At 54.1% G+C, this 15,673-nt stretch overlaps 16 non-coding genes across 16 annotated transcripts; all 16 read left to right on the plus strand.

The window, feature by feature from the left end:
* Window positions 1-902: 902 nt before the first annotated feature.
* Window positions 903-1,022, plus strand: LOC126156119 (5S ribosomal RNA). The gene has a single exon (XR_007533530.1). It is a non-coding gene; the product is annotated as a 5S ribosomal RNA (ribosomal RNA).
* Window positions 1,023-1,870: 848 nt separating this feature from the next.
* Window positions 1,871-1,990, plus strand: LOC126156156 (5S ribosomal RNA). The gene has a single exon (XR_007533564.1). It is a non-coding gene; the product is annotated as a 5S ribosomal RNA (ribosomal RNA).
* Window positions 1,991-2,833: 843 nt separating this feature from the next.
* On the plus strand, window positions 2,834-2,952 carry LOC126156035 (5S ribosomal RNA). Its single transcript, XR_007533451.1, has one exon. It is a non-coding gene; the product is annotated as a 5S ribosomal RNA (ribosomal RNA).
* An 858-nt stretch (window positions 2,953-3,810) lies between these two features.
* Window positions 3,811-3,930, plus strand: LOC126156154 (5S ribosomal RNA). Its single transcript, XR_007533562.1, has one exon. It is a non-coding gene; the product is annotated as a 5S ribosomal RNA (ribosomal RNA).
* An 838-nt stretch (window positions 3,931-4,768) lies between these two features.
* On the plus strand, window positions 4,769-4,887 carry LOC126156036 (5S ribosomal RNA). The gene has a single exon (XR_007533452.1). It is a non-coding gene; the product is annotated as a 5S ribosomal RNA (ribosomal RNA).
* Window positions 4,888-5,733: 846 nt separating this feature from the next.
* On the plus strand, window positions 5,734-5,852 carry LOC126156037 (5S ribosomal RNA). Its single transcript, XR_007533453.1, has one exon. It is a non-coding gene; the product is annotated as a 5S ribosomal RNA (ribosomal RNA).
* Window positions 5,853-6,691: 839 nt separating this feature from the next.
* LOC126156038 (5S ribosomal RNA) lies at window positions 6,692-6,810 on the plus strand. Its single transcript, XR_007533454.1, has one exon. It is a non-coding gene; the product is annotated as a 5S ribosomal RNA (ribosomal RNA).
* Window positions 6,811-7,656: 846 nt separating this feature from the next.
* LOC126156039 (5S ribosomal RNA) lies at window positions 7,657-7,775 on the plus strand. The gene has a single exon (XR_007533455.1). It is a non-coding gene; the product is annotated as a 5S ribosomal RNA (ribosomal RNA).
* Window positions 7,776-8,614: 839 nt separating this feature from the next.
* Window positions 8,615-8,733, plus strand: LOC126156040 (5S ribosomal RNA). Its single transcript, XR_007533456.1, has one exon. It is a non-coding gene; the product is annotated as a 5S ribosomal RNA (ribosomal RNA).
* Window positions 8,734-9,579: 846 nt separating this feature from the next.
* Window positions 9,580-9,698, plus strand: LOC126156042 (5S ribosomal RNA). The gene has a single exon (XR_007533457.1). It is a non-coding gene; the product is annotated as a 5S ribosomal RNA (ribosomal RNA).
* Window positions 9,699-10,548: 850 nt separating this feature from the next.
* Window positions 10,549-10,667, plus strand: LOC126156149 (5S ribosomal RNA). The gene has a single exon (XR_007533558.1). It is a non-coding gene; the product is annotated as a 5S ribosomal RNA (ribosomal RNA).
* Window positions 10,668-11,514: 847 nt separating this feature from the next.
* LOC126156043 (5S ribosomal RNA) lies at window positions 11,515-11,633 on the plus strand. The gene has a single exon (XR_007533458.1). It is a non-coding gene; the product is annotated as a 5S ribosomal RNA (ribosomal RNA).
* An 845-nt stretch (window positions 11,634-12,478) lies between these two features.
* LOC126156044 (5S ribosomal RNA) lies at window positions 12,479-12,597 on the plus strand. Its single transcript, XR_007533459.1, has one exon. It is a non-coding gene; the product is annotated as a 5S ribosomal RNA (ribosomal RNA).
* Window positions 12,598-13,444: 847 nt separating this feature from the next.
* On the plus strand, window positions 13,445-13,563 carry LOC126156150 (5S ribosomal RNA). Its single transcript, XR_007533559.1, has one exon. It is a non-coding gene; the product is annotated as a 5S ribosomal RNA (ribosomal RNA).
* An 847-nt stretch (window positions 13,564-14,410) lies between these two features.
* LOC126156045 (5S ribosomal RNA) lies at window positions 14,411-14,529 on the plus strand. The gene has a single exon (XR_007533460.1). It is a non-coding gene; the product is annotated as a 5S ribosomal RNA (ribosomal RNA).
* An 847-nt stretch (window positions 14,530-15,376) lies between these two features.
* Window positions 15,377-15,495, plus strand: LOC126156047 (5S ribosomal RNA). The gene has a single exon (XR_007533462.1). It is a non-coding gene; the product is annotated as a 5S ribosomal RNA (ribosomal RNA).
* The last annotated feature ends 178 nt before the right edge of the window (window positions 15,496-15,673 follow it).

Raw genomic sequence — 15,673 nt, forward strand, 5'->3', positions numbered from 1 at the left:
TTCGGGCCCGCTAGTACTTGGATGGGTGACCGCCTGGGAAACCCGGGTGCTGTTGGCTCCCTTCCTGTTTTTTTTTTTTTTGTTATGTCGCCAGCCCAATTTTCAAACTACCTTTCTGTTGTGACAAAGATGCTTCCTTAAGCCTTTTAAACTACTGTAATGGTACGAAAATGCAGTAATTAACTCAGTTTGAGGGAGAATGTGCTAACCAAGTTGCCAAGAAGACTTTGAAAACGACAAAACAGTACGAATCGGCAGGTGATTTCTGAAATACGTCACCGCCTATTGTTGTGTAGGAGTGTAGAGTTCCAAATTTGATTTGTAACCACGAATTTATTCCTTAGTCGTCTCGTCTCGTCTCGTCTCGTCTCCTCCCGCAGACGTTTGTCGTGCTTGCGCTGTCCATATGGACCACGACCCGAGCGGTAGCGAGCGGCAGTCGAGCAAAGTCGGGACAAGTCGGGACGGGGACAGGGACAGGGATAGGAATGGTGCGAATGCACTGCAAACTACGCAGACACCTGGTGTGAGGCGAGGCGAGGCGAGGCGAGAAGCCCACATCGCTACCAGTGGCGCCCTCCAGCACGACACTGTCACACCCCGCACAGGCCCTCCGCTGAACACCAGGGACAAGATGCGTCCTCCGCTAGTGTCGAAGGCTGCACGCGCCCAGCGAATGACAGGGGGTGCAACGAGCAGCAGTGCGTCTCACACACGCGGCGGTGCGCCCGCCAATTCGGCCGTCACTCTGCTGGGACGCCGGGCGACCCTCCCCGCGCCGTTCTCGAAGAACTGGCGGTTCCGGAAGGAAGCGCTTTCGTCAATTGCGGCCGAAAACAACATTATGTGTGTTGGGAGAAAAGCCGAACTCGAATTCTGCCGTGCTCCTACATTAGATGAGCGCCAACGGCCATACCATGATGAATACACCGGTTCTCGTCCGATCTCCGAAGTTAAGCATCTTCGGGCCCGGCTAGTACTTGGATGGGTGACCGCCTGGGAAACCCGGGGTGCTGTTGGCTCCCTTCCTGTTTTTTTTTTTTTTTTGTTATGTCGCCAGCCCAATTTTCAAACTACCTTTCTGTTGTGACAAAGATGCTTCCTTAAGCCTTTTAAACTACTGTAATGGTACGAAAATGCAGTAATTAACTCAGTTTGAGGGAGAATGTGCTAACCAAGTTTGCCAAGAAGACTTTGAAAACGACAAAACAGTACGAATCGGCAGGTGATTTCTGAAATACGTCACCGCCTATTGTTGTGTAGGAGTGTAGAGTTCCAAATTTGATTTGTAACCACGAATTTATTCCTTAGTCGTCTCGTCTCGTCTCGTCTCGTCTCCCTCCCGCAGACGTTTGTCGTGCTTGCGCTGTCATATGGACCACGACCCGAGCGGCAGCGAGCGGCAGTCGAGCAAAGTCGGGACAAGTCGGACGGGGACAGGGACAGGGATAGGAATGGTGCGAATGCACTGCAAACTACGCAGACACCTGGTGTGAGGCGAGGCGAGGCGAGGCGAGGAAGCCCACATCGCTACCAGTGGCGCCCTCCAGCACGACACTGTCACCCCGCACAGGCCCTCCGCTGAACACCAGGGACAAGATGCGTCCTCCGCTAGTGTCGAAGGCTGCACGCGCCCAGCGAATGACAGGGGGTGCAACGAGCAGCAGTGCGTCTCACACACGCGGCGGTGCGCCCCGCCAATTCGGCCGTCACTCTGCTGGGACGCCGGGCGACCCCTCCCCGCGCCGTTCTCGAAGAACTGGCGGTTCCGGAAGGAAGCGCTTTCGTCAATTGCGGCCGAAAACTAACATTATGTGTGTTGGGAGAAAAGCCGAACTCGAATTCTGCCGTGCTCCTACATTAGATGAGCGCCAACGGCCATACCATGATGAATACACCGGTTCTCGTCCGATCTCCGAAGTTAAGCATCTTCGGGCCCGGCTAGTACTTGGATGGGTGGACCGCCTGGGAAACCCGGGTGCTGTTGGCTCCCTTCCTGTTTTTTTTTTTTTTGTTATGTCGCCAGCCCAATTTTCAAACTACCTTTCTGTTGTGACAAAGATGCTTCCTTAAGCCTTTTAAACTACTGTAATGGTACGAAAATGCAGTAATTAACTCAGTTTGAGGGAGAATGTGCTAACCAAGTTTGCCAAGAAGACTTTGAAAACGACAAAACAGTACGAATCGGCAGGTGATTTCTGAAATACGTCACCGCCTATTGTTGTGTAGGAGTGTAGAGTTCAAATTTGATTTGTAACCACGAATTTATTCCTTAGTCGTCTCGTCTCGTCTCGTCTCGTCTCCTCCCGCAGACGTTTGTCGTGCTTGCGCTGTCATATGGACCACGACCCGAGCGGTAGCGAGCGGCAGTCGAGCAAAGTCGGGACAAGTCGGGACGGGGACAGGGACAGGGATAGGAATGGTGCGAATGCACTGCAAACTACGCAGACACCTGGTGTGAGGCGAGGCGAGGCGAGGCGAGGAAGCCACATCGCTACCAGTGGCGCCCTCCAGCACGACACTGTCACACCCCGCACAGGCCCTCCGCTGAACACCAGGGACAAGATGCGTCCTCCGCTAGTGTCGAAGGCTGCACGCGCCCAGCGAATGACAGGGGTGCAACGAGCAGCAGTGCGTCTCACACACGCGGCGGTGCGCCCGCCAATTCGGGCCGTCACTCTGCTGGGACGCCGGGCGACCCTCCCGCGCCGTTCTCGAAGAACTGGCGGTTCCGGAAGGAAGCGCTTTCGTCAATTGCGGCCGAAAACTAACATTATGTGTGTTGGGAGAAAAGCCGAACTCGAATTCTGCCGTGCTCCTACATTAGATGAGCGCCAACGGCCATACCATGATGAATACACCGGTTCTCGTCCGATCTCCGAAGTTAAGCATCTTCGGGCCCGGCTAGTACTTGGATGGGTGACCGCCTGGGAAACCCGGGTGCTGTTGGCTCCCTTCCTGTTTTTTTTTTTTTTTTTTGTTATGTCGCCAGCCCAATTTCAAGACTACCTTTCTGTTGTGACAAAGATGCTTCCTTAAGCCTTTTAAACTACTGTAATGGTACGAAAATGCAGTAATTAACTCAGTTTGAGGGAGAATGTGCTAACCAAGTTTGCCAAGAAGACTTTGAAAACGACAAAACAGTACGAATCGGCAGGTGATTTCTGAAATTACGTCACCGCCTATTGTTGTGTAGGAGTGTAGAGTTCCAAATTTGATTTGTAACCACGAATTTATTCCTTAGTCGTCTCGTCTCGTCTCGTCTCGTCTCCTCCCCGCAGACGTTTGTCGTGCTTGCGCTGTCATATGGACCACGACCCGAGCGGCAGCGAGCGGCAGTCGAGCAAAGTCGGGACAAGTCGGGACGGGGACAGGGACAGGGATAGGAATGGTGCGAATGCACTGCAAACTACGCAGACACCTGGTGTGAGGCGAGGCGAGGCGAGGCGAGGCGAGGAAGCCCACATCGCTACAGTGGCGCCCTCCAGCACGACACTGTCACACCCCCGCACAGGCCCTCCGCTGAACACCAGGGACAAGATGCGTCCTCCGCTAGTGTCGAAGGCTGCACGCGCCCAGCGAATGACAGGGGGTGCAACGAGCAGCAGTGCGTCTCACACACGCGGCGGTGCGCCCGCCAATTCGGCCGTCACTCTGCTGGGACGCCGGGCGACCCTCCCCGCGCCGTTCTCGAAGAACTGGCGGTTCCGGAAGGAAGCGCTTTCGTCAATTTGCGGCCGAAAACTAACATTATGTGTGTTGGGAGAAAAGCCGAACTCGAATTCTGCCGTGCTCCTACATTAGATGAGCGCCAACGGCCATACCATGATGAATACACCGGTTCTCGTCCGATCTCCGAAGTTAAGCATCTTCGGGCCCGGCTAGTACTTGGATGGGTGACCGCCTGTGGAAACCCGGGTGCTGTTGGCTCCCTTCCTGTTTTTTTTTTTTTTTTTTTTGTTATGTCGCCAGCCCAATTTTCAAACTACCTTTCTGTTGTGACAAAGATGCTTCCTTAAGCCTTTTAAACTACTGTAATGGTACGAAAATGCAGTAATAACTCAGTTTGAGGGAGAATGTGCTAACCAAGTTGCCAAGAAGACTTTGAAAACGACAAAACAGTACGAATCGGCAGGTGATTTCTGAAATACGTCACCGCCTATTGTTGTGTAGGAGTGTAGAGTTCCAAATTTGATTTGTAACCACGAATTTATTCCTTAGTCGTCTCGTCTCGTCTCCTCCCGCAGACGTTTGTCGTGCTTGCGCTGTCATATGGACCACGACCCGAGCGGCAGCGAGCGGCAGTCGAGCAAAGTCGGGACAAGTCGGGACGGGGACAGGGACAGGGATAGGAATGGTGCGAATGCACTGCAAACTACGCAGACACCTGGTGTGAGGCGAGGCGAGGCGAGGCGAGGAAGCCCACATCGCTACCAGTGGCGCCCTCCAGCACGACACTGTCACCCCGCACAGGCCCTCCGCTGAACACCAGGGACAAGATGCGTCCTCCGCTAGTGTCGAAGGCTGCACGCGCCCAGCGAATGACAGGGGGTGCAACGAGCAGCAGTGCGTCTCACACACGCGGCGGTGCGCCCGCCAATTCGGCCGTCACTCTGCTGGGACGCCGGGCGACCCTCCCCGCGCCGTTCTCGAAGAACTGGCGGTTCCGGAAGGAAGCGCTTTCGTCAATTGCGGCCGAAAACTAACATTATGTGTGTTGGGAGAAAAGCCGAACTCGAATTCTGCCGTGCTCCTACATTAGATGAGCGCCAACGGCCATACCATGATGAATACACCGGTTCTCGTCCGATCTCCGAAGTTAAGCATCTTCGGGCCCGGCTAGTACTTGGATGGGTGACCGCCTGGGAAACCCGGGTGCTGTTGGCTCCCTTCCTGTTTTTTTTTTTTTTGTTATGTCGCCAGCCCAATTTTCAAACTACCTTTCTGTTGTGACAAAGATGCTTCCTTAAGCCTTTTAAACTACTGTAATGGTACGAAAATGCAGTAATTAACTCAGTTTGAGGGAGAATGTGCTAACCAAGTTTGCCAAGAAGACTTTGAAAACGACAAAACAGTACGAATCGGCAGGTGATTTCTGAAATACGTCACCGCCTATTGTTGTGTAGGAGTGTAGAGTTCCAAATTTGATTTGTAACCACGAATTTATTCCTTAGTCGTCTCGTCTCGTCTCGTCTCGTCTCCTCCCGCAGACGTTTGTCGTGCTTGCGCTGTCATATGGACCACGACCCGAGCGGTAGCGAGCGGTAGTCGAGCAAAGTCGGGACAAGTCGGGACGGGGACAGGGACAGGGATAGGAATGGTGCGAATGCACTGCAAACTACGCAGACACCTGGTGTGAGGCGAGGCGAGGCGAGGCGAGGAAGCCCACATCGCTACCAGTGGCGCCCTCCAGCACGACACTGTCACACCCCGCACAGGCCCTCCGCTGAACACCAGGGACAAGATGCGTCCTCCGCTAGTGTCGAAGGCTGCACGCGCCCAGCGAATGACAGGGGGTGCAACGAGCAGCAGTGCGTCTCACACACGCGGCGGTGCGCCCGCCAATTCGGCCGTCACTCTGCTGGGACGCCGGGCGACCCTCCCCGCGCCGTTCTCGAAGAACTGGCGGTTCCGGAAGGAAGCGCTTTCGTCAATTGCGGCCGAAAACTAACATTATGTGTGTTGGGAGAAAAGCCGAACTCGAATTCTGCCGTGCTCCTACATTAGATGAGCGCCAACGGCCATACCATGATGAATACACCGGTTCTCGTCCGATCTCCGAAGTTAAGCATCTTCGGGCCCGGCTAGTACTTGGATGGGTGACCGCCTGGGAAACCCGGGTGCTGTTGGCTCCCTTCCTGTTTTTTTTTTTTTTTTTTTGTTATGTCGCCAGCCCAATTTTCAAACTACCTTTCTGTTGTGACAAAGATGCTTCCTTAAGCCTTTTAAACTACTGTAATGGTACGAAAATGCAGTAATTAACTCAGTTTGAGGGAGAATGTGCTAACCAAGTTTGCCAAGAAGACTTTGAAAACGACAAAACAGTACGAATCGGCAGGTGATTTCTGAAATACGTCACCGCCTATTGTTGTGTAGGAGTGTAGAGTTCCAAATTTGATTTGTAACCACGAATTTATTCCTTAGTCGTCTCGTCTCGTCTCCTCCCGCAGACGTTTGTCGTGCTTGCGCTGTCATATGGACCACGACCCGAGCGGCAGCGAGCGGCAGTCGAGCAAAGTCGGGACAAGTCGGGACGGGGACAGGGACAGGGATAGGAATGGTGCGAATGCACTGCAAACTACGCAGACACCTGGTGTGAGGCGAGGCGAGGCGAGGCGAGGAAGCCCACATCGCTACCAGTGGCGCCCTCCAGCACGACACTGTCACCCCGCACAGGCCCTCCGCTGAACACCAGGGACAAGATGCGTCCTCCGCTAGTGTCGAAGGCTGCACGCGCCCAGCGAATGACAGGGGGTGCAACGAGCAGCAGTGCGTCTCACACACGCGGCGGTGCGCCCGCCAATTCGGCCGTCACTCTGCTGGGACGCCGGGCGACCCTCCCCGCGCCGTTCTCGAAGAACTGGCGGTTCCGGAAGGAAGCGCTTTCGTCAATTGCGGCCGAAAACTAACATTATGTGTGTTGGGAGAAAAGCCGAACTCGAATTCTGCCGTGCTCCTACATTAGATGAGCGCCAACGGCCATACCATGATGAATACACCGGTTCTCGTCCGATCTCCGAAGTTAAGCATCTTCGGGCCCGGCTAGTACTTGGATGGGTGACCGCCTGGGAAACCCGGGTGCTGTTGGCTCCCTTCCTGTTTTTTTTTTTTTTGTTATGTCGCCAGCCCAATTTTCAAACTACCTTTCTGTTGTGACAAAGATGCTTCCTTAAGCCTTTTAAACTACTGTAATGGTACGAAAATGCAGTAATTAACTCAGTTTGAGGGAGAATGTGCTAACCAAGTTTGCCAAGAAGACTTTGAAAACGACAAAACAGTACGAATCGGCAGGTGATTTCTGAAATACGTCACCGCCTATTGTTGTGTAGGAGTGTAGAGTTCCAAATTTGATTTGTAACCACGAATTTATTCCTTAGTCGTCTCGTCTCGTCTCGTCTCGTCTCCTCCCGCAGACGTTTGTCGTGCTTGCGCTGTCATATGGACCACGACCCGAGCGGTAGCGAGCGGTAGTCGAGCAAAGTCGGGACAAGTCGGGACGGGGACAGGGACAGGGATAGGAATGGTGCGAATGCACTGCAAACTACGCAGACACCTGGTGTGAGGCGAGGCGAGGCGAGGCGAGGAAGCCCACATCGCTACCAGTGGCGCCCTCCAGCACGACACTGTCACACCCCGCACAGGCCCTCCGCTGAACACCAGGGACAAGATGCGTCCTCCGCTAGTGTCGAAGGCTGCACGCGCCCAGCGAATGACAGGGGGTGCAACGAGCAGCAGTGCGTCTCACACACGCGGCGGTGCGCCCGCCAATTCGGCCGTCACTCTGCTGGGACGCCGGGCGACCCTCCCCGCGCCGTTCTCGAAGAACTGGCGGTTCCGGAAGGAAGCGCTTTCGTCAATTGCGGCCGAAAACTAACATTATGTGTGTTGGGAGAAAAGCCGAACTCGAATTCTGCCGTGCTCCTACATTAGATGAGCGCCAACGGCCATACCATGATGAATACACCGGTTCTCGTCCGATCTCCGAAGTTAAGCATCTTCGGGCCCGGCTAGTACTTGGATGGGTGACCGCCTGGGAAACCCGGGTGCTGTTGGCTCCCTTCCTGTTTTTTTTTTTTTTTTTTTGTTATGTCGCCAGCCCAATTTTCAAACTACCTTTCTGTTGTGACAAAGATGCTTCCTTAAGCCTTTTAAACTACTGTAATGGTACGAAAATGCAGTAATTAACTCAGTTTGAGGGAGAATGTGCTAACCAAGTTTGCCAAGAAGACTTTGAAAACGACAAAACAGTACGAATCGGCAGGTGATTTCTGAAATACGTCACCGCCTATTGTTGTGTAGGAGTGTAGAGTTCCAAATTTGATTTGTAACCACGAATTTATTCCTTAGTCGTCTCGTCTCGTCTCCTCCCGCAGACGTTTGTCGTGCTTGCGCTGTCATATGGACCACGACCCGAGCGGCAGCGAGCGGCAGTCGAGCAAAGTCGGGACAAGTCGGGACGGGGACAGGGACAGGGATAGGAATGGTGCGAATGCACTGCAAACTACGCAGACACCTGGTGTGAGGCGAGGCGAGGCGAGGCGAGGAAGCCCACATCGCTACCAGTGGCGCCCTCCAGCACGACACTGTCACCCCGCACAGGCCCTCCGCTGAACACCAGGGACAAGATGCGTCCTCCGCTAGTGTCGAAGGCTGCACGCGCCCAGCGAATGACAGGGGGTGCAACGAGCAGCAGTGCGTCTCACACACGCGGCGGTGCGCCCGCCAATTCGGCCGTCACTCTGCTGGGACGCCGGGCGACCCTCCCCGCGCCGTTCTCGAAGAACTGGCGGTTCCGGAAGGAAGCGCTTTCGTCAATTGCGGCCGAAAACTAACATTATGTGTGTTGGGAGAAAAGCCGAACTCGAATTCTGCCGTGCTCCTACATTAGATGAGCGCCAACGGCCATACCATGATGAATACACCGGTTCTCGTCCGATCTCCGAAGTTAAGCATCTTCGGGCCCGGCTAGTACTTGGATGGGTGACCGCCTGGGAAACCCGGGTGCTGTTGGCTCCCTTCCTGTTTTTTTTTTTTTTGTTATGTCGCCAGCCCAATTTTCAAACTACCTTTCTGTTGTGACAAAGATGCTTCCTTAAGCCTTTTAAACTACTGTAATGGTACGAAAATGCAGTAATTAACTCAGTTTGAGGGAGAATGTGCTAACCAAGTTTGCCAAGAAGACTTTGAAAACGACAAAACAGTACGAATCGGCAGGTGATTTCTGAAATACGTCACCGCCTATTGTTGTGTAGGAGTGTAGAGTTCCAAATTTGATTTGTAACCACGAATTTATTCCTTAGTCGTCTCGTCTCGTCTCGTCTCGTCTCCTCCCGCAGACGTTTGTCGTGCTTGCGCTGTCATATGGACCACGACCCGAGCGGTAGCGAGCGGTAGTCGAGCAAAGTCGGGACAAGTCGGGACGGGGACAGGGACAGGGATAGGAATGGTGCGAATGCACTGCAAACTACGCAGACACCTGGTGTGAGGCGAGGCGAGGCGAGGCGAGGAAGCCCACATCGCTACCAGTGGCGCCCTCCAGCACGACACTGTCACACCCCGCACAGGCCCTCCGCTGAACACCAGGGACAAGATGCGTCCTCCGCTAGTGTCGAAGGCTGCACGCGCCCAGCGAATGACAGGGGGTGCAACGAGCAGCAGTGCGTCTCACACACGCGGCGGTGCGCCCGCCAATTCGGCCGTCACTCTGCTGGGACGCCGGGCGACCCTCCCCGCGCCGTTCTCGAAGAACTGGCGGTTCCGGAAGGAAGCGCTTTCGTCAATTGCGGCCGAAAACTAACATTATGTGTGTTGGGAGAAAAGCCGAACTCGAATTCTGCCGTGCTCCTACATTAGATGAGCGCCAACGGCCATACCATGATGAATACACCGGTTCTCGTCCGATCTCCGAAGTTAAGCATCTTCGGGCCCGGCTAGTACTTGGATGGGTGACCGCCTGGGAAACCCGGGTGCTGTTGGCTCCCTTCCTGTTTTTTTTTTTTTTTTTTGTTATGTCGCCAGCCCAATTTTCAAACTACCTTTCTGTTGTGACAAAGATGCTTCCTTAAGCCTTTTAAACTACTGTAATGGTACGAAAATGCAGTAATTAACTCAGTTTGAGGGAGAATGTGCTAACCAAGTTTGCCAAGAAGACTTTGAAAACGACAAAACAGTACGAATCGGCAGGTGATTTCTGAAATACGTCACCGCCTATTGTTGTGTAGGAGTGTAGAGTTCCAAATTTGATTTGTAACCACGAATTTATTCCTTAGTCGTCTCGTCTCGTCTCGTCTCGTCTCCTCCCGCAGACGTTTGTCGTGCTTGCGCTGTCATATGGACCACGACCCGAGCGGCAGCGAGCGGCAGTCGAGCAAAGTCGGGACAAGTCGGGACGGGGACAGGGACAGGGATAGGAATGGTGCGAATGCACTGCAAACTACGCAGACACCTGGTGTGAGGCGAGGCGAGGCGAGGCGAGGAAGCCCACATCGCTACCAGTGGCGCCCTCCAGCACGACACTGTCACACCCCGCACAGGCCCTCCGCTGAACACCAGGGACAAGATGCGTCCTCCGCTAGTGTCGAAGGCTGCACGCGCCCAGCGAATGACAGGGGGTGCAACGAGCAGCAGTGCGTCTCACACACGCGGCGGTGCGCCCGCCAATTCGGCCGTCACTCTGCTGGGACGCCGGGCGACCCTCCCCGCGCCGTTCTCGAAGAACTGGCGGTTCCGGAAGGAAGCGCTTTCGTCAATTGCGGCCGAAAACTAACATTATGTGTGTTGGGAGAAAAGCCGAACTCGAATTCTGCCGTGCTCCTACATTAGATGAGCGCCAACGGCCATACCATGATGAATACACCGGTTCTCGTCCGATCTCCGAAGTTAAGCATCTTCGGGCCCGGCTAGTACTTGGATGGGTGACCGCCTGGCAAACCCGGGTGCTGTTGGCTCCCTTCCTGTTTTTTTTTTTTTTTTTGTTATGTCGCCAGCCCAATTTTCAAACTACCTTTCTGTTGTGACAAAGATGCTTCCTTAAGCCTTTTAAACTACTGTAATGGTACGAAAATGCAGTAATTAACTCAGTTTGAGGGAGAATGTGCTAACCAAGTTTGCCAAGAAGACTTTGAAAACGACAAAACAGTACGAATCGGCAGGTGATTTCTGAAATACGTCACCGCCTATTGTTGTGTAGGAGTGTAGAGTTCCAAATTTGATTTGTAACCACGAATTTATTCCTTAGTCGTCTCGTCTCGTCTCGTCTCGTCTCCTCCCGCAGACGTTTGTCGTGCTTGCGCTGTCATATGGACCACGACCCGAGCGGCAGCGAGCGGCAGTCGAGCAAAGTCGGGACAAGTCGGGACGGGGACAGGGACAGGGATAGGAATGGTGCGAATGCACTGCAAACTACGCAGACACCTGGTGTGAGGCGAGGCGAGGCGAGGCGAGGAAGCCCACATCGCTACCAGTGGCGCCCTCCAGCACGACACTGTCACCCCGCACAGGCCCTCCGCTGAACACCAGGGACAAGATGCGTCCTCCGCTAGTGTCGAAGGCTGCACGCGCCCAGCGAATGACAGGGGGTGCAACGAGCAGCAGTGCGTCTCACACACGCGGCGGTGCGCCCGCCAATTCGGCCGTCACTCTGCTGGGACGCCGGGCGACCCTCCCCGCGCCGTTCTCGAAGAACTGGCGGTTCCGGAAGGAAGCGCTTTCGTCAATTGCGGCCGAAAACTAACATTATGTGTGTTGGGAGAAAAGCCGAACTCGAATTCTGCCGTGCTCCTACATTAGATGAGCGCCAACGGCCATACCATGATGAATACACCGGTTCTCGTCCGATCTCCGAAGTTAAGCATCTTCGGGCCCGGCTAGTACTTGGATGGGTGACCGCCTGGGAAACCCGGGTGCTGTTGGCTCCCTTTCTGTTTCTTTTTTTTTTTGTTATGTCGCCAGCCCAATTTTCAAACTACCTTTCTGTTGTGACAAAGATGCTTCCTTAAGCCTTTTAAACTACTGTAATGGTACGAAAATGCAGTAATTAACTCAGTTTGAGGGAGAATGTGCTAACCAAGTTTGCCAAGAAGACTTTGAAAACGACAAAACAGTACGAATCGGCAGGTGATTTCTGAAATACGTCACCGCCTATTGTTGTGTAGGAGTGTAGAGTTCCAAATTTGATTTGTAACCACGAATTTATTCCTTAGTCGTCTCGTCTCGTCTCGTCTCGTCTCCTCCCGCAGACGTTTGTCGTGCTTGCGCTGTCATATGGACCACGACCCGAGCGGCAGCGAGCGGCAGTCGAGCAAAGTCGGGACAAGTCGGGACGGGGACAGGGACAGGGATAGGAATGGTGCGAATGCACTGCAAACTACGCAGACACCTGGTGTGAGGCGAGGCGAGGCGAGGCGAGGAAGCCCACATCGCTACCAGTGGCGCCCTCCAGCACGACACTGTCACCCCGCACAGGCCCTCCGCTGAACACCAGGGACAAGATGCGTCCTCCGCTAGTGTCGAAGGCTGCACGCGCCCAGCGAATGACAGGGGGTGCAACGAGCAGCAGTGCGTCTCACACACGCGGCGGTGCGCCCGCCAATTCGGCCGTCACTCTGCTGGGACGCCGGGCGACCCTCCCCGCGCCGATCTCGAAGAACTGGCGGTTCCGGAAGGAAGCGCTTTCGTCAATTGCGGCCGAAAACTAACATTATGTGTGTTGGGAGAAAAGCCGAACTCGAATTCTGCCGTGCTCCTACATTAGATGAGCGCCAACGGCCATACCATGATGAATACACCGGTTCTCGTCCGATCTCCGAAGTTAAGCATCTTCGGGCCCGGCTAGTACTTGGATGGGTGACCGCCTGGGAAACCCGGGTGCTGTTGGCTCCCTTCCTGTTTTTTTTTTTTTTTGTTATGTCGCCAGCCCAATTTTCAAACTACCTTTCTGTTGTGACAAAGATGCTTCCTTAAGCCTTTTAAACTACTGTAATGGTACGAAAATGCAGTAATTAACTCAGTTTGAGGGAGAATGTGCTAACCAAGTTTGCCAAGAAGACTTTGAAAACGACAAAACAGTACGAATCGGCAGGTGATTTCTGAAATACGTCACCGCCTATTGTTGTGTAGGAGTGTAGAGTTCCAAATTTGATTTGTAACCACGAATTTATTCCTTAGTCGTCTCGTCTCGTCTCGTCTCGTCTCCTCCCGCAGACGTTTGTCGTGCTTGCGCTGTCATATGGACCACGACCCGAGCGGCAGCGAGCGGCAGTCGAGCAAAGTCGGGACAAGTCGGGACGGGGACAGGGACAGGGATAGGAATGGTGCGAATGCACTGCAAACTACGCAGACACCTGGTGTGAGGCGAGGCGAGGCGAGGCGAGGAAGCCCACATCGCTACCAGTGGCGCCCTCCAGCACGACACTGTCACACCCCGCACAGGCCCTCCGCTGAACACCAGGGACAAGATGCGTCCTCCGCTAGTGTCGAAGGCTGCACGCGCCCAGCGAATGACAGGGGGTGCAACGAGCAGCAGTGCGTCTCACACACGCGGCGGTGCGCCCGCCAATTCGGCCGTCACTCTGCTGGGACGCCGGGCGACCCTCCCCGCGCCGTTCTCGAAGAACTGGCGGTTCCGGAAGGAAGCGCTTTCGTCAATTGCGGCCGAAAACTAACATTATGTGTGTTGGGAGAAAAGCCGAACTCGAATTCTGCCGTGCTCCTACATTAGATGAGCGCCAACGGCCATACCATGATGAATACACCGGTTCTCGTCCGATCTCCGAAGTTAAGCATCTTCGGGCCCGGCTAGTACTTGGATGGGTGACCGCCTGGCAAACCCGGGTGCTGTTGGCTCCCTTCCTGTTTTTTTTTTTTTTTTTGTTATGTCGCCAGCCCAATTTTCAAACTACCTTTCTGTTGTGACAAAGATGCTTCCTTAAGCCTTTTAAACTACTGTAATGGTACGAAAATGCAGTAATTAACTCAGTTTGAGGGAGAATGTGCTAACCAAGTTTGCCAAGAAGACTTTGAAAACGACAAAACAGTACGAATCGGCAGGTGATTTCTGAAATACGTCACCGCCTATTGTTGTGTAGGAGTGTAGAGTTCCAAATTTGATTTGTAACCACGAATTTATTCCTTAGTCGTCTCGTCTCGTCTCGTCTCGTCTCCTCCCGCAGACGTTTGTCGTGCTTGCGCTGTCATATGGACCACGACCCGAGCGGCAGCGAGCGGCAGTCGAGCAAAGTCGGGACAAGTCGGGACGGGGACAGGGACAGGGATAGGAATGGTGCGAATGCACTGCAAACTACGCAGACACCTGGTGTGAGGCGAGGCGAGGCGAGGCGAGGAAGCCCACATCGCTACCAGTGGCGCCCTCCAGCACGACACTGTCACCCCGCACAGGCCCTCCGCTGAACACCAGGGACAAGATGCGTCCTCCGCTAGAGTCGAAGGCTGCACGCGCCCAGCGAATGACAGGGGGTGCAACGAGCAGCAGTGCGTCTCACACACGCGGCGGTGCGCCCGCCAATTCGGCCGTCACTCTGCTGGGACGCCGGGCGACCCTCCCCGCGCCGTTCTCGAAGAACTGGCGGTTCCGGAAGGAAGCGCTTTCGTCAATTGCGGCCGAAAACTAACATTATGTGTGTTGGGAGAAAAGCCGAACTCGAATTCTGCCGTGCTCCTACATTAGATGAGCGCCAACGGCCATACCATGATGAATACACCGGTTCTCGTCCGATCTCCGAAGTTAAGCATCTTCGGGCCCGGCTAGTACTTGGATGGGTGACCGCCTGGGAAACCCGGGTGCTGTTGGCTCCCTTCCTGTTTTTTTTTTTTTTTTTGTTATGTCGCCAGCCCAATTTTCAAACTACCTTTCTGTTGTGACAAAGATGCTTCCTTAAGCCTTTTAAACTACTGTAATGGTACGAAAATGCAGTAATTAACTCAGTTTGAGGGAGAATGTGCTAACCAAGTTTGCCAAGAAGACTTTGAAAACGACAAAACAGTACGAATCGGCAGGTGATTTCTGAAATACGTCACCGCCTATTGTTGTGTAGGAGTGTAGAGTTCCAAATTTGATTTGTAACCACGAATTTATTCCTTAGTCGTCTCGTCTCGTCTCGTCTCGTCTCCTCCCGCAGACGTTTGTCGTGCTTGCGCTGTCATATGGACCACGACCCGAGCGGCAGCGAGCGGCAGTCGAGCAAAGTCGGGACAAGTCGGGACGGGGACAGGGACAGGGATAGGAATGGTGCGAATGCACTGCAAACTACGCAGACACCTGGTGTGAGGCGAGGCGAGGCGAGGCGAGGAAGCCCACATCGCTACCAGTGGCGCCCTCCAGCACGACACTGTCACCCCGCACAGGCCCTCCGCTGAACACCAGGGACAAGATGCGTCCTCCGCTAGTGTCGAAGGCTGCACGCGCCCAGCGAATGACAGGGGGTGCAACGAGCAGCAGTGCGTCTCACACACGCGGCGGTGCGCCCGCCAATTCGGCCGTCACTCTGCTGGGACGCCGGGCGACCCTCCCCGCGCCGATCTCGAAGAACTGGCGGTTCCGGAAGGAAGCGCTTTCGTCAATTGCGGCCGAAAACTAACATTATGTGTGTTGGGAGAAAAGCCGAACTCGAATTCTGCCGTGCTCCTACATTAGATGAGCGCCAACGGCCATACCATGATGAATACACCGGTTCTCGTCCGATCTCCGAAGTTAAGCATCTTCGGGCCCGGCTAGTACTTGGATGGGTGACCGCCTGGGAAACCCGGGTGCTGTTGGCTCCCTTCCTGTTTTTTTTTTTTTTTGTTATGTCGCCAGCCCAATTTTCAAACTACCTTTCTGTTGTGACAAAGATGCTTCCTTAAGCCTTTTAAACTACTGTAATGGTACGAAAATGCAGTAATTAACTCAGTTTGAGGGAGAATGTGCTAACCAAGTTTGCCAAGAAGACTTTGAAAA

This window comes from Schistocerca cancellata, unplaced genomic scaffold (assembly GCF_023864275.1).
Source record: "Schistocerca cancellata isolate TAMUIC-IGC-003103 unplaced genomic scaffold, iqSchCanc2.1 HiC_scaffold_1102, whole genome shotgun sequence".
In the NCBI taxonomy this organism is placed as follows: domain Eukaryota; kingdom Metazoa; phylum Arthropoda; class Insecta; order Orthoptera; family Acrididae; genus Schistocerca; species Schistocerca cancellata.